The sequence below is a fragment of the Neomonachus schauinslandi genome, chromosome 5 (genome assembly GCF_002201575.2).
Source record: "Neomonachus schauinslandi chromosome 5, ASM220157v2, whole genome shotgun sequence".
NCBI lineage: Eukaryota > Metazoa > Chordata > Mammalia > Carnivora > Phocidae > Neomonachus > Neomonachus schauinslandi.
The window spans coordinates 34,981,813-34,999,841 of NC_058407.1; the positions used below are offsets into that span (position 1 = coordinate 34,981,813).

Below are 18,029 nucleotides of genomic sequence, written 5' to 3' on the forward strand. Positions count from 1 at the left end.
TCACTGAGGAAAAATTCCATACAGACCATAGCTATGTATTTTAAGGTACATAACTATAGGTACATAACTATATATGTGTAACAACTCTCCCTACCAAGGTTTGGGTATTTTACATCACCCAGAAAGTGTTCATGTGCTTTTTAGTCAAGCTCAAGCTCCATCAATTAACACTCTTCTGAGCTCTACCACCATAGATTAGATTAGTGCTATTTTGAACTTCATATAAATGAGATCATACAGTATCTACTCTTTTCTCTCTGGTTATTCTCACTCAATAAAATGTTTTGAGACACAATCAAGTTGTAACATGTACTAGTTTATTCCTTTTACATTTGTGTAGTGAAGAATTAAACTCTGGTGTTTGCCATTACCTGGAGATGATGCCTAGGCCCTTGGAATGTCACATCTGTTAGGAATATCTTTGTTTGCATGGGAGCTTTGGCTACTAGACAATCTGACAACATGATATAGAACATGAGCTTTCATTTGTGCAGTATCAGTTCTTTCTCCAGAGGGACTGGAGACTAAAAAATATCAGCCAACTTCTGAAAGGGCTAAAGACAGGCAGAATGTGATCAAGCCCCAGTAAAAACTCTGCACATTAAGACTTGAGTGAACTTCCCTGTTCGACAATATTCTGGGCTTTCCCACATCGTAACAGGAGAGTAAAGCATCCACGACTGCATAAGGAGATGATAATGGAAGCTCTGTGCTTGGTACCTTTCTTGGACTCTGACTCTTTGAACTTCTTCTCTTCTCATAGTTTCTAGCAGCTTAATGCAAAGTACTTGCCAATCCTGGACAATGACTTCTAGCAAAGCTGATCAGAATATTTTCAACTGAGTAGCAGAAAAACAAATATTCAGTTCATAGTGGGAAAAGTAGATATAAAAAAAGGGGGGGGGGGAGTTGTGTTAGCAATCAGAGTCTACAGCCTTGGATTCCGAGTGATTTGTTTTTGTTCCTGAGAAGCTCTGGACCTACTATCTTTTTTTTCTTCCCAAGGCCTGTTTTTTGTTTTTGTTTTGTTTTGTTTTGTTTTGTAGGAATCATGACTTTACCTCCATGTAGCCCCCAAATTATCATATTACTTAAAATAATTCAAGCGAATTTCTATTCCTTGTGACAGAAAGCACTTAATTACAATAATCCTGCATGAAGCTCACACTTCCTCAGATGACCAACTTTTTTTGTTACTGACACTTTGTTTATACACTATGTTTTAATTTCTCAACTTTCTTTCTCTTCATTTTTTTCCCCACAGTAATAATTAAATCTTTTGGTATTAAAGGGAAAAATAAACCATTTGTTTACTGAGGAGCTAACTCTGTTGTCATCTGCATCCCCAAATTTGTACCTACCCTCCATGTATCTCCTCTAGAAACTCCCCTCATCACTCTTTCCCAATCTCTTCCCCAATGTCTTCCTTACTTGACGAATGCCTTCTTATTTCGTTATTGCTTTACCTCAGTTTAGAAATGTATTACATTATATTATACTTGCATCCTAAGGAAGAATCCTCTTTTGTCCAATGTTTTTCCATCACGATATTATCTATTTAGCATCACATTTCTTCAAAGAATAACCTACATTCATGGTTTCCAATTCCTCAGGGAGCATTTATACTTCAATCCTTTTGAAATGTCAGAATGCCTCAATGGCTCAGTCAGTTAAACGTCTGCCATCGGCTCAGGTCATGATCCCAAGGTCCTAAGACGGAGTCCTTGCTCAGTGGGGACCCTGCTTCTCCCTCTACCTGCCACTCCCCCTGCTTGTGCACTCTCGCTGACAAATAAATAAATAAAATCTTAAAAAAAAAAAAAGGAAATGTCACTTCTACCCAACTTCTCCATTATAAATTTAATTTCACATCACTAATGGCCAGGCATTCACAAAATGTCTTCATTTTAATTTTTGTTTTCTGTAACTACATTGATGTGTATGATACAACTGATAATACATTTATCTTTTATATATCCATAGCTCGTTCCCAAGGACTACGTAAAGGGTAGGGAATAGAAGGGACAGAAAAGAAAGGCTGCCATCCTATGTAGACAAATAAAAAATGAGAGAGCTTATGCCTGTCTCTTAAAGTTTGTTCTTTTGAATTTTCTCCTTAGAACTCTTATCTTTTTATTGTTCTTATCCTCTTAATGTATATCTTTTGTGTGTTATCCTTGGGAAGAGTCTTTAAAAAAAAAAAAGATTTATTTTAGAGAAAGCGCACATGGCAGGGGCGAGGGGATGGGCAGAGGGAGAGGGAGAGAGAAACCTAAGCAGACTCTGTTTTGAGCATGGAGCCTGACACGGGGCTTGATCACAACCCCGAGTTCAAGACCCCAAGATCAGGACCCCGAGATCACAACCTGAGCTGAAACCAAGAACTGGATGCTTAACTGACTGGTGCCCCTACACCCTTGGGAAGAGTCTTAAGAGGACAGATTGCTGCTGAACACCAGACTTTGGTGTGCAATCTTACAAAATTTAGTGTATTCACCCTTCTCCACTCTCTTCGATCAGGAGGCTGACCTATTTGATCTACACTAATGAACTCTCTTAACCTACAGCTTATGGTTAGGTTTGGCCAATGAGGACCACTAACAGAAGGTCAAGGAAAGGAAGAAAGTAAAGCTCAATTATGTATTCTACTGTCTTTCTTCCAGTTGGGTTCCCAAAGGTTGGCAGCATCCCTTGACCGAGTAACATACTTTTTATCTGTTATTCTTCTTTACACGGTTTGTTCACTCTGAATTCTGGTAATAATTTCCTCTTATTTAGAGTTAGGGCATGAGTAGATTTCAGCTACTACAAATTCTGGGATTAGCATCTCTTATAGTTCCATAAACACTTTACCTGAACTCTTCTCAAATTACCCAGTTAAAGTATGCCATCCATTTCCTCTCAGGAACTGACAGAGATAGCACTCTTCATGTATCTATGAATTTTTATTTTCTGTCATGTTTTTGGGTTGTTTTCTTTTTGGTGTCTCTCCCTGAAAGATAAATTCTCACATCTCCTTACTGTGTCTCTGGACCATTAAATGGCTTTTAGTCACCCAAGCCTCTTGACATAAATAGTAGAAATGAGCCAATGGTAGAAACCACCTTCTTTTCCCATTTTGATCCCCATTTACATTCATTTCACTGTTCTTAAACTCACCTGGCTCTAATGTTTCTGAATCACACCTTTGTATAGGGTTATTGCTTGGCCACATATAGACATTTCTCTGTTTAAGAAAAGACACATCTTTTTCCTTGTCTAGTCACTTGGAATTCCACTTACAGTTCTAGCTTTTGTCATCTCATCCCTATACAAGAAAGGTTTAGTCAGGCTTAATAATCAGCCCTCTTTTCTCACCATATGCACTCTTCCTTAGCAATTATATCCATATACACAAATTCAACTATCATCTCTTTGGATAACTTTCAAATATATGACACAGGCTTAATTTTTCCTTTGATTCCTTCTCTAAACTTTAATCTCAACTATCCATGTAAGATGTTCATTATACAAACAATAAATCAGTTCATGTTAAAGAACAAAGTTCCAGCCCTGGCAGAAAACCAACAGTTGATTCATGGTAGCTATTACTAGTAGCAGTATTTACAATGGACCATCAGTGAGTATCTAAATCCCACCATACTCAAAACAGAATCCATGGTTTTCTTTTGCAAACTTACTCTGACAAGGTTTTGGGCAGAATAAGTTGAAATTGTAAACAAGCAGAAGTAGTTAGCTGTATGAACCTCCACACTCTTCTTCTTTACAAAGCGATCTAGACCCTCTATGAGGATGAAACAAATTCTGATATCTCCCTTCCATCTGGTGGGTTGGCAGTGAATCCTTATAAATGTCCTTCTACCTAGAATTCCCTTCTCCAGCTAATTTTTTTTTTATCCTTTGAAAACTGGCTCAAACCACTATCCCCCTCTAAAAAGGCATTAATGACGTCCACAACTAGAACAAATCTTTATAAATTCACTTAGAATTCTGTATTTCATTATAGATTGTATTGTACTATATTGTAGACAATATAAGTCTACAACCTACTTGTACTTATTATGGTTCACCGGTTATTCATGTAGACTCTGTCTCCTCCTCTTGTCTGTATGCCTTCTGAAATTACACATTAGGTTCCATTAATCCAGAAACTATTAAAATGTCAAATGTAAACACTCAAAAGATACTTGTTGAAATAAAATGCTCTTTTGATCTAATACATAGTTATTTATGGAGTGAAACTAGCTTATAAAGAAAGAGAAGTGGGGTGCCTGGGTGGCACAGTCAGATAAGTGTCCAGCTCAGGTTTCTGAGATCTCAGGGTTCTGAGATCGAGCCCGTGAAGGGCTCCGCACTCAGTAGGGAGTCTGTTTGGGACTCTCCCTCTCCCTTTGCCCCTCCACCCACACGTGCTCTCTCTCAATAAATAAATCTTTAGAAAAAATAAAAAGAAATTTAATTAAAATTAAAAAAGAAAAATGTTTGACATTTTCCCATATTTGTATGCTGTTTTTCAGCGTAACTGTTTCTAAAGACAACTGTAAGAATAGAGATTATTGCATCATTGTCCTAGCAATATTCCTTAAATAGGTGATCACAAAGCAGTGCTTATGGTTAATGACAATATCAGTCTATGTTTGAAATCTGGTCATCTCTAACTCACTAAAGATATATACCCACCTATATCTAAACATATCATTCTTTCAGTCCACAGGAAGTAAAATAAGGTTCTCACAAATTAAAGTGAATAATACTTTTTTAAAAAAATTATTTATACAGTTCTTAGCAGACTCAGCTGTCAGAATGGTATTCTAACAGAAACCCTTAACCTTTTATATATCTTGAGCTAGTCTATTTTATATGACTCATAACTTTGCTCTGTATTTAAAAAACATTATATGTACTATTTCCCATGCTAAATGATTCAACATAGTTTTGCTCTTAACTGTCATTGTATCTACAATATCATTGTAGCCTAGTAAACAGTCATACTCCACCAATTTCATAACTCCTCAAATTTTTATACTAATAACTCTGAAAATACATACAGATTGCATTTTTTTAATAGTTATTCTCTTGTCAAGTCATTGATCTCAAAATATGGTATCTTTATTATATGAACTGTAATTTAGAAGGGCTCTTCATAAATTGGAAATTAAGAACTTTTAAAGAAACCAATGAAAAGTATGCCCTACTTCCTTTCATTACTTATCTTGGAGAATAATGCCGTTTCTTTACATTTAACTTAATCAAAATAAAGATATTTAATTTTTAGAGAGAACAGTAAGATAGCCTAACTCTTATAATGTTCTTATAATGTATCAAACCATGGATTTTGATAAAACTCTTCTTCAAAAATGTGTAAGCTATAGATGAAAAAAATCTTGCTTATGTTTGCTAATAAAATATTGCTAAAAATTATATAGTTCATATTCTTTTTTCAAAATTACTAGAGTACATCAATAGCCTTCCCTAGTTAATAAGGATTATTATAATTTCTTTCAACATGCTTACTATACATACATTCATGTATTATAATTTTTTCTAAAAATTTATAATGTAGAAAATACCAAATCATATCAAGAATGATTTAAAAATTTATTAAGCTATATCAAATTCTTGGTTAAGTGTTAAGTGGTTAAAATCCCCATATTTCTGTAAGAGTTCTGAATTCTAAAGTAGTTTTTAAGATGCAGCCCCTCTATATGTAATAATGTAAAAAAAAATTCAAAATATTGCATCCATATATATTTTAATTAATTACATGTCTGAGTAGAAGTAAAGGCATACTCCAACTCAGCCGGGATTTGGCCAAATTATATTGAGTTTCTACTCTATGATAGACAATAAGAATAGGATAATGAACCAAAAACTTGTGAAGTTTATATTCCAACGTGAGAGACTGACATTAGGTAACAGGTGCACAATAATATACAGTCTGAGAATTTAAGTAGCCATTGGCCCTGCGGCTCTTAGAAGCGTAGTCATGGAAATCATCGAAATACTTTTTCTTTGAGTCCAACTTCTCTACCAAACCCTAGACTCATATCAAACTGCCTAATCAAATCTCCATTTGAATGTCAAACAGAACTTTCTTAGTGGATACATCTAAAACTAAGTTCTATCTTCTAAAATCTGCCTTACCAGCAGCATTTTATATCTCTGCCGATGCACTGAGCACTTTACTTGCTGCCAAGATTCCTTATCAGCACTGAGGTGCTCATTCCCCCAGATGCCAGGGGTATTGGCTGCTTAGAGATCACAGCTGGGTCATTCTCCCAAAATTTCCTGATCTGAATGGACAGGAGCTGATGTGCCAAGGTTATGCCCCATGTCCAGTGATAATTTACATCCAATACAGTGAGGGGGTACAGAGGCCAAACCCTCTTGCCTGAACTCTGGACAACTCAAAGGGTTCATCTTATTTCTGGAGTTCCTAGTAGCATCAGCTAAGGCATCTGTTACAACTCAGACATATTTCAACTACTATGTCTGGTCTATCCTGCTTCCCTTATTCCTTATAGTAGTCTGTATTTCACAATAAACCGCCTGAGTGAAATCTCCATTTCAGATTCTGACAGAAGAGAACTGATCCTAAGTGTGGTCCTAGGAAGCAGACTCTAAAATGGGATTTGGGAGCTGAACCACCAACTGACTGACTGGCATGAAAATCCTATCACTGGTGGTGGACAGTGTACTGACAGCCCCTGGTAAACTCTAGGGGTGCCACTGTTATACAGTTGACAGATACAGTCCTATATACAATACATCAGGCATTTGAGAAGGTAGAGAAAATACTAATTATACAGAACAATGAACATATTGGAGGAAAACAAGACATAAGGTTAATTAATCAGTAATTTTAGGTGAAATGGGAAAACTAGAGGGCTTTCTTGACATATGTAAAGAGATGCTCTTCTCCTGGAGCTAAACGATGGATGAAACTGAGGATAAGGCACAAGATGTAATTATAAGGGCAGCAGAGTTCCAAGGAAGTTTTAATTCTCAATCCAAGCCCTAAGTGGGAAGAAAGGGAATTTGACACTTGGGATGTAAGCATCTGGCTCTTTGCACTTGAAAATCTGCAGATGTGACCTAATTTTCACCCCTTGTTTAAAGATGATACAGAGGTTTCTTCCTTGCAAGATAATACATGTACCCATGAGGCCTTACCCCTTCCTACCTTCTTTATCACTAGACCAGTAACTATGGTTTAATGATAGCATATTCCAGGAGTGCTGAGATTCCCATGGTGAAATGGTTATATCCAGGAGTATAGGAGTGGAAGACCCAGTGAACATCTACAGAAAACGGAAGCTTGCTGAGTATTTATGTGAATGGATTCTGAAAAATGATGGACCTAGAGAAAAGGTACATAAAGTTAAACAAAGGAAAGTTTATCAGTATGGGAGCACTCTTTGATAATGCAGTCTTTAACTCTGTGGCAAGGACCGCAGAAAAAAGTGAAACTAATATGCTGCTGCTAGTTTAGAACTTGGAAGCTGGAAGCTTGGTGAAAATGATGACCCATCTAAAATGAAGTAGCAATGCTGGAATAACTGTGACAGATGGTAGAGAAAAGGATTAAAAGCCTCAGAGAAGTATGCATGCCAGAATGCATGTACTGTATAACACCAGAAAATTTCAGCCTATTATCTTTTGTGGGAGGTCATACAATATACATACAGTTGACCCTTGAACAATGTGGGGGTTAGAACTATCAAACCCCTGCAGTCAAAATTCATTTATAACTTCCTGAGTCCCCCAAAACTTAACTACTAATAACCTACTGGTAACTAGAAGCCTTACCAATAACAAACAATTAACACATTTTGTGTATGTATTATATACTGCATTCTTTTAATAAAGTAAGCTAGAGAAAAGAAAATATTACTAAGTCATATGGAGAAGAAAATACATTTACAGTACTGCACCGTATTTATTGAAAAAAAAAATCCACATATAAGTGGAACTATGCAGTTCAAACCATGTTGTTCAAGGGTCAGTTGTAGTATTTTCCAAAGCAATAAGGATCTCCCCTATAGACAAGAGCATCTCCTTCAGAGATGGTAGAGTACTGAACTGGGCTCACTGATAGAAATAGCATGATAGGATTTTGAATGGATAGAGACTAACGTAGTGGTAATACTTAGCCTTCAAAGCAAGACAGGCACATTTGATGACAAAGAGTAGATACATTTGAAGGCAGAAGGCAGGTCTGACTTCAGAGAGCTATAGAGACAGTTAATAGGACATAGGTCAAGATAGATGTGTAGCCAACAAGTATATCACTATAGTAATTTAACAAAAATAAATCAAGTATAAATAACTGTAATTTTAAAAAGGAAGCTGTCCCAATAAAAAGTCAATGGACCATCTCCTTTTTATCCACCAGTTCTGCTCCCATAAAAAATGAATAATAGCAGACACCAATGGGCTATTATGACAATTTTAACCATATAGTAACCCAACTGAAGCTACTTAACAGATGTGGAATCTTTGCTAGAAAAAAACATAAAGAAAGACTCAGGTACATGGTATGGGTCGTTGATCTGGCAAATACTTTCTTTTTCACCTCTCAAGAAGAATCGGAAGCAGTTCACAACCACCTGGGATGGAAAATATACTGGACATTTACAGTCTTGCCCCAGGCTATGTTAACACTTCTTCTCCTTATTATAATATAGTCCAAAGGGACCTAAACCACCTGGACATTCTGTAGGATATCACATTGGCCACTTTATCAATGATAGAATGTTGACTGGATCCAATACACAAGGAATGGCATACCAATTGAATGCTTACTAACACACGTGTACTCTGAATGGTGGGAGATAAACACTGTTAAGATTCAGGCACCCAACATATCAGAGGCATGTTAGGGAATTTAGTGATCTTCAGGATCCTGGGACATTACCTCCAACTTAAAGGATATATTATTGTATCTCATACCTGCAAGCACTTAAGGTGGAAGTACAACACCTAATAGGCTTCTTTGGGTTCTGAAAGCAGCCTATTCATACTTGGTGATAGATAGTTCTCCAACCATTCACTGAATGACAAGAAAAGTGGTCATCCTTGAGAGTGTTCTATAGCATGAAAGAGTTAAACAGTCCAGGCCATCTTACCAGTAATCCTGACACTTGGGTCATATGACTTGGCAGGATTTATGCCACTAGAGGTAACTCTGGTGGGAAAAGGAGCTGTGTAGAGTTTACTTCAAGTCCCAATAGGAGAATCACAGGCTGAGGAAAAACCCAAGTTCTTACAATGGCTTACAAAATTTTGCATCATCTGTCCTCTGTCCTCTCTCTGACCTCAATTTTCTGTTATTCCCCCAACACTATTCATTCCAGTCACACTGGCCTCTGTGCTGTTCCAGGAATGCTCCCAAAATAAGGCGTTTGTGATTTCCCTGCTGCCTGGAAGGCTCTTCTCCCAGATGTGTGCATGACTAATTCCCTCACTTCCTTTAAATATTTGGTCCAAGTCACCTTGTTAATAAGGTCCATCTTGTGTTGTAACTTGCTCTCTTCCTCTATCACCACTCACACCAATGCCCCAAATCTCTATTTTCCTCCACTACTTTTCCTTTTTTAAAATAGCACATTACAAGTTCCAACATTCTCGATATTTTATCTATTTTTTTTAATTTTTACCTGTTTTCAGTCTCTCTTCACTGACAGAACATAAGGCAAAGATCTTCGTTTTGTTTGCTGAATTGTCCCAAGTGCCTTGAACAATTCCTGTCATACAGTAGGTACTCAACAAATTTTAAGAATGAATTAAGAGAACAGTCACCACTTTGACTACAATAGCCTTTGAAATGATAGTCTTTTACTTCAGGAGAATATTGAAAGTAAGGGTAAAAAATAATACATGCATCTGAATAATGCCTAAGGGCATCTGCTAACAGGAGCAAAGAAAAACAATCCAAACCTGTGTGAGGAGAAATTAATACAGTTGGTGCAACAATGATACACTAAATTAACTGGTCTTCTGAAACCTCATTAACATCTATAGAATTTCTTCTTTATCTACAGCACAACATAAACATTATTGCTTATAGTGATGACTTGAGATTCTTAAAGGAAATGCTGCTAAAATATATTCCATGTGTACTCTTTAAAAGTCTGGAGAAGATAATGTAGGTATTCATATTATTCATTTTGTATAATTAAAAACAGTTGGTAAAAAAGTATAAATGGTTAATTTCTCAGCTAATATTTAGAAAATACTAATGCAGATTAGCACCTTTGCCTATAATTCTAAATAAGAGATGCACAATGTCGTACTGTGAAATCTCAATTATCGGTGCGTAGTTTTTCCAGTCTGTGGATTCTGTACCATGTGTTTCAAATCACAGAGCAACTGCTCTGCACTACACAGAACATTTCTGACTGTCAGATTCTGTCTCCATCTCTAGCCTCTGCCTATCCAGGTGTTCCCACATGTGTAGGTTACCACCTGAAAATTCTGGAATTGGCAGCAGTCTAAAACTAATTCAGACCCAACAGAATCCATAGGCGATATTTCCATCCTGAGGCAATAATTTAATAAAATCATAAGTTAGTCCCAGTGGGGGCCTTAGATACAATCTAATCCTATGGCATATAAACAGAGCCCTAAGTGGACAGCTCTCGGTACCAATGAAAGGCACATGGTGTTGGCCTAAAAGGCTGAACTGAACATCTCTGCTTTATTTCTTCTATTTTCTATGCTTCCACTTGAGATACTTTTTTTTCCAACCAGAGTTGAATTTTTTTTTTTTAATTTAAAACACTTCTAGGGGCGCCTGGGTGGCTCAGTTGGTTAAGCGACTGCCTTCGGCTCAGGTCATGATCCTGGAGTCCCGGGATCTAGTCCCATATCAGGCTCCCTGCTCAGCGGGGAGTCTGCTTCTCCCTCTGACCCTCCTCCCTCTCATGCTCTCTGTCTCTCATTCTCTCTCTCTCAAATAAAATCTTTAAGTAAATAAATAAATAAATAAAACACTTCTAAGTTTTATTCTTTTTTTTTTTTAAAGATTTTATTTATTTATTTGAGAGAGAGAGAATGAGAGAGAGCACATGAGAGTGGGGAGGGTCAGAGGGAGAAGCAGACTCCCCGCTGAGCAGGGAGCCCGATGTGGGACTCGATCCAGGGACTCCAGGATCATGACCTGAGCCGAAGGCAGTCGCTTAACCAACTGAGCCACCCAGGCGCCCCTAAGTTTTATTCTTTACAGATAAAGAACTAAAATTCCAGGGTGGAGAGAGCCCCATGACTCAGGCATAAATGTTCTTCAGTTTAATTCATGCATGAAACCATTTTTTATACTACAGTCTAAGTATTGGAAAGGTTCTGTAAATTTCCTGAGGTTAATGATACAGAGCCAATGAAAGTGATGGAAAAGTCTTTGGAATGCATAGTTTAAAAATGTAAAATCGATGATGTTTCAGGTTGTGAAAGCCAAAGAGGAGCAGTACAAAACCTACAGAGTCAACATAAGCAGAGCTACAAAGCTACATGGGCTACTCCAAAATCTGTATCACCAGTTTTGAACTTTCTCTAGAACTCCAACTGTCTCCTTGACCTCTCCAGTGGCTATATAAAAGATTCTCAAACTTTAATGTAACTTCCCCAAGAAAACCTTTATTTTTCTCCGTTAAACTCTTCTCCCTCAGTTTCCCCCAGCTCTGTAATTAGAACTACAAACCCAGAAGCTTAAGACAAATATCTAGGGTTGATCCTTGCTTCCCTGTTTTCTCAGTTCCCTCAATGAATATATGAGCAAACCCTGTCAATAATATCCCCAAACATATCACCAGTATTTTTATTTTCTCCATTTTTACTGACCTACACCTCATTCCAAGCCACCACCTTCTGGCAGCTAAACATTGCAAGAGCCTTTACCAGCGATCATCACTTTTATTCTGCCATTTATTCTTTCACCTGTTCTTTACCTGGTAAATAAATTTCAGTAACTAGTTATTCCCAATTATATAGTTATTGCCTTGTACTCATCGTTATTTGGAAATCATTAGTGTTTATTTATGTATTTAATGTTTGTTTGCTTGTATCACTTCCTGGAATGAAGGCCTGAGGGGCCATGCCTGTCTCATTCTCATTTGCATCTAAAATACGGCCTGGAACATAACAGGTACTCAATAATATCTTGTTGAATAAAGGAATAACAACAACAACAAAAAAAGTTATAGGATGCTATGACTATGTTTGATGTTTTTAAATTCCTATTTACTAATTCTTTTGTAACTATGGTGAATCTTTCTTAACATGATCAAGCTCACCAATCACAACATAAAATGTACAAGGCTTAAAATACTGCCAGATGGGTTATCATTTGTTTTCAGCCAAACAGTGGCTAATTATACAGACAGCAATAATTAATGCTATTTTGTTTTGTTTCTAAAACAGAAAGATAATCTCTCTCAGTGACTGCCTTATCCATTGTCAAGTTTCCCTTTTAGGAGGGACAAAACATGGTGTAGCTAACATTAATACATTCATATTTGCCTTGCGATCTCACATCTTTTGGCTGTACTTTTGTCATTTTTTAAATTATGTTATACATAGATTAATAGTAACTTTATTTTATTTAAGTAGCACATCTAATGATGCCATGGGGATTTACTGCCAATATTGGCACTTGGCCCTAAGCCATAACTATTTGGGGAAATATGTTCAAAGTTAAGAAAAAAAAAAAGGCTAACATTAAAAATAGATTTTGTTTATAACTTGGAAAAATTAAATCTGCTACATTTTTTAAAGATTGTTTAATCCAGTTAACCATACTTCTTCCAGAGGTTAAATCACCTGTTGAAACTCTCATAGTTATCTAATGACTAACCCAAAGCTGGAACTAAGGACCTCACTTAAAGTCCAGTGCTTCATTACATCCTCTTTTATTCATTTATTCATTCAGCCCATTTATTGATCATCCACTATATTTTTTTCATTAATATATTTATTCCACAATCAAAATAAATCATAATTTAAAGCCATAACATTTTGAAAAGGTAAAGGAGGCTTTGTGTCACAGCGGCATTAATAAAACAACACTGGTCTAAAGTGCAACACTAAACAGGTGTTTTCTGTTCCTGAGGTAGAATAAATACATAACAATAACACATAAAATTTCACTAAAGATCTGGGAGGAAGCAAGTAGCCTTTGGAAACAAACTGTCCAATGAACAGAGGCAGGCTGCAAATAACTTTCCTTAACATTTTACTGCAAGAAGGAAAAACCCCCAAGGTGTCTACTAGCGCATACCCCCGTTTCCTGCTCCTGGCATTGGTTTCTTCCTTCCTTCCTCAATCACATCCAAATCCAGAAAGGCCTCTGCACCCCATGCTCAAAAACACCACTGTGAGTCCCCAAAGACCTCAGCACAGACTGTTGTCAATGAGTCTGTGTGCGACCTTCCTCCAGAACCTCCAGGGAAATCAGGAGCCTAAAGAGCAGCAACATCTCTTTAAACAATGGTTTTAACTGTCCAGTGAGCTCTGATGGACCATGTGCATTTCATAAACAAACCAAAATAGCGCCTTAGTATCTTCCTATTTCTCTGGGAAAATGTTAAGTAAACCGCTCAAGTAAAAAAGAAAATGTTTACAGAGCAGTGAAAAATGAAAATTCAAAGGGTTTATGCCAAAAAGCAAACCAGTCCTCTGCAGCCTAACTCATTTGTTTCTGGGCTGCGAAGCCATGTAGAGAGCGATCAGGCAGTAGATGGTCCCCCCACCCCCACCCCAGCGTCAGCGCCATGGTGCTCGGGTAAAGCATTTGGTCAGGCAGGCCTCGTTTCAGGTGAATGGGCACACCGTCGGATTTCTGGAAAAACTTCTGCAGCTCAGGAACTTTGTTTTTCCCAGCATAATCATATACAGCAAAATCAGAACTCAGTTTGGTTGGTGTGGCAAATATGATAGGCGGTGCTTCTGTGGAAACCACAGGCCTTGGGTGCCTGGGTGGCTCAGTTGGTTAAGCGTCTGCCTTCGGCTCAGGTCATGATCCTGGAGTCCCAGGATCGAGTCCCGCATCGGGCTCCCTGCCCGGCAGGGAGTCTGCTTCTCCCTCTGACCTTCCTCCTTCTCATGCTCTCTGTCTCTCATTCTCTCTCTCAAATAAATAAATAAAATCTTTAAAAAAAAAAAAAAAAAAGAAAGAAACCACAGGCCTTAATCCCTGCGGGCTACAGGCGTCGGAAGCCCATGTTCCAGTCAGCTTCTGCGAAGCCACTGAACTTGTAATACGTGACGCCCGGTGTCCGGCTTCCCGCAGCCGCTGCCTGCGCAACTCAATCACCCACTATATTTTAGGCAAAGTACCTGAGACTACAGAACGCTGCAGAAATACACTGAAATTAACAGAATTATCTATAGCTATATAAAATAAAGAAAAATACATTTCAAAGTTTGCTTGTAACTGATCAAACTGCTTGCCCACATACCAACTTCTGAATTTTACATCTCAATTATTTAGAAAGATTTCATGCCTGACTACTGGCTTGATCTTGCTCTACTCCCTGTCTCTGTGGCTGTTTGCCAGGCAATTGCTTCATTTAGTAAGAGATTTTGTTGTATACTTTATATATGCTGTTAATTTAATATTTATGTCAAAGCAGTAAATCAGACATTACAAATCCCATCTTTCAGGTGATTACACTGAGGTTTATATACCATGGCTAGTAAGAAGCTAAGTTTTTTTTTTAAATTTTATTTTATTATGTTGTTGATCACCATACATCATTAGTTTTTGATGTAGTCTTCCATGATTCATTGTTTGCGTATAACACCCAGTGCTCTGTGCAGAACGTGCCCTCCTTAATACCCATCACCAGGCTAACCCATCCCCCCAACCCCTCCCCTCTAGAACCCTCAGTTTGTTTCTCAGAGTCCATAGTCTCTCATGGTTTGTAAATTTTGATCTCCTATCTCTACAGCTTATGCCTACACCCATTCAGTTATGCCATTCTGTCCTGATTATTTTTCCTTGATCTTCAGTACTTGAATGTTTCCTGATTTTTTACTTCATCCATATTTTTCACTCTGAAATCCATGTAAGAATTTTTGATCTCTATATTTGCACTGTTGTTTTCAATGTGTATTTTCAAATTTAATTTCCTGTCTGGAGCATTTTTGCCCATTCTATTTTGATAAACTTTCCCCTACAACCAAAAGCCTGTGACCAAGTGCTGCCAATGACAGTTATCCACAAAATATTTTGGGGGGTACCTAGATGAAATATGATTATAGTATTAACATATACAAAAAAGTATAAAGGTGAGTAATCAAAACACATTGTTACTTTTACAATACACATAAATGATCCTGTTCCACTGGCAACAATAATTGAAATGAGGGACCAACACAGAGGAAGATTACCTCTCTGTCCTATGATAATGCACTCCTAACCATTATTATTGATACTATAGTTGTGATAAAAAATATTGAAAGCATAACTAATCTTCTTTTCCACAATAGATTTCTCAAGTTGTACCTGGTCTATCCAGACTCTTTAATTAAGATAATAAACAAGGTAAGAAGCCCTGGCCAGCCTGTCTCCAACTTGGTCTTTAAGCATTATAGAGAGTAAGACAAGATGGAGTTTCTATTCTTATATCAAAATATTTTCTTTTCAACTCATCCATGTCTTTAGGGTGAATCTCTTAAAGTTTGGCTTTCATGACTTTCTATGTATTTTGATTTAGTAGTTCTAAATAGTAATAGTTTTGCTGATTAATATTTACTTCCCCTTCTTAAACCTTCTCCCTGGTTTTTGGAGAGAGTTCTAAACCTGAACATCGGGTCTTGACCTTTGATGTGAAATCTCATCACCCATAGTTCCCGCTCTCCTGAGTAGGAGGAGGAAAATCGTTCCATGTCAGAATGGTAATATTTGCAATGTGACTTAAGAAATAATTTCTCTCACACTTTGAGGGCAATGCAAAGTAGCTTTAGTCTTATAAATAACAAAGAGGACAGGTTTCTTCATTTTAACACATTATGAACATAGTGACTGGTCAGTACAACAATTTGCTCTTTCTACTTGTTTTTCCATTAGATTAGTGCTCTGTGTCTTTCAATTTTAAAGCACTCCTAATATAGAATTAAAAAATTAAATAATTATGACAACTACAAAAAAATGTATTCACAGACTCCCTATGTATAAATAAACTCAGAGAACTCAGTACACAGAATATTCTTTTGAATGATCTCTTGTGGGCCCATATTCATTGATCTGAATAAAACTCCTTTAAAATTCAGTCAAGTCTGAAACTTCATCTATTAAAAACAAATAAATATATGACCTTCATCAATTCAAATTAATCTTGTTCTTCTAATTTTAGTTTGTCATTATTTAGACACATATAGTCAGAGACAAACATAAATGTATTTACAATAACCAACCTATGAATAATGCACAAGACAATTTAACTGCCCCTTTTTAGAAAATGGTCAAATAAAACATCAAACTGAAGACCCAGGTCATGTTATTTTAATGACATCTATTTGAGATTTATCTTGAATATGTCCAATTTCACACCAAGTGGCTGGATAATTCAACATCCCATCTGTGGAAGGTTCCTGGCCACATAAAACTCACAGCCAGGACTCATTTCCTATTCACTTTTAGAAGCAATTTAAGCATTGATTTTAATGTTTAAAGGCAGCTTGAGTTCCAGATACCCAGATGCTTAATTTTTATGCTGCATTTTTATAAGAACATGGTTCAATTTATGGGTTCCTGTGAACAAGTTTTAAGTTTGATTTTTGGAGAAACAGAAAAATTTGGGGGCCCAGGTGTATTTGTGTTTTAAATGGTACCTTGTTATTCTGAATTATCTTCTGGTAAAATTCAGCAGCTCATTATTTGTTTGACAAATACGTATTTGTATTATTATAGACATCTGCAATTTTTTTTATACTTAATATCTAAGCTGGTATATTTACCTATAGGAAAGCAAAATACTTAGCAGAAATATCAGATTTTATTTTTATCCTCAAACTGTATAAGGAGAATATTATAAAAGTTACACTAAAATTTTAAGCAGAGAAATCTGTGAAATTGGGAAACAACTGAGTTCAATTCTAACCATGTTTCTACATAAAGCTAATGGAATCTAACTAGAAACCAAAGTTCCTATTCCATTAAATCAACTATTATAACATATGACTCAATGTTTCAAACTAGACTTCACATCACATTATGACAAATGAAGAAATATTCCCATTCTTCTCATCAGGGCCTTGAAGACATGAATAGACACATGTGAGTTTTACTATTTTTAAACTTCCCATAAAGATACAGTTTGAATGAATATCAAATGAATATCAGAATGAAACAGTGAAATAAGTTTCTTAAGTCCTGTATCTACTCTTGAGAAGACATCAAAATCTAAATTTTACTTTCTGTGCTATAAAACAGTACTGTGTTTGGTTTTTGTAATACACATTATGGAAACATCATAGGAAATACCAATATGTAGGGGCGCCTGGGTGGCTCAGATGGTTAAGCGTCTGCCTTCGGCTCAGGTCATGATCCCAGCGTCCTGGGATCGAGTCCCACATCAGGCTCCTGACTCAGCGGGGAGTCTGCTTCTTCCTCTCCCTCTGCCTCTCCCACTGCTCATGCTCTCTCTCTCTCTGTATCTCTGTGTCTCAAATGAATAAATAAAATCTTAAAAAAAATAAATTAAAAAAAAAAAAAGGAAATACCAATATGTAAAACAAGAAGGCCAAACAGACACATGAAAAGATACTCAAGATCACTGATCATCAGGGAAATAGAAATCAAAACTACAATGAGATATCACCATACAATTGTCAGAATAGCTAAAATCAACAACACAAGAAACAACAGGTGTTGGTGAGGATGTAGAGAAAGGGGAACCCTTTTGCATAGTTGGTGAGAATGCAAACTGGTACAGCCACTCTGGAAAACAATATGGAGTTTCCTCAAAAAGTTAAAAACAGAACTACCCTACAAATCCAGCAATTGCACTAATATGTATTTACCCAAAAGA

The 18,029-nt window shown here is 36.8% G+C and overlaps 1 pseudogene; it reads right to left on the bottom strand.

The window, feature by feature from the left end:
* Nucleotides 1-13,683: 13,683 nt before the first annotated feature.
* Nucleotides 13,684-15,149, bottom strand: LOC110578134 (annotated as a pseudogene).
* Nucleotides 15,150-18,029: the final 2,880 nt, after the last annotated feature.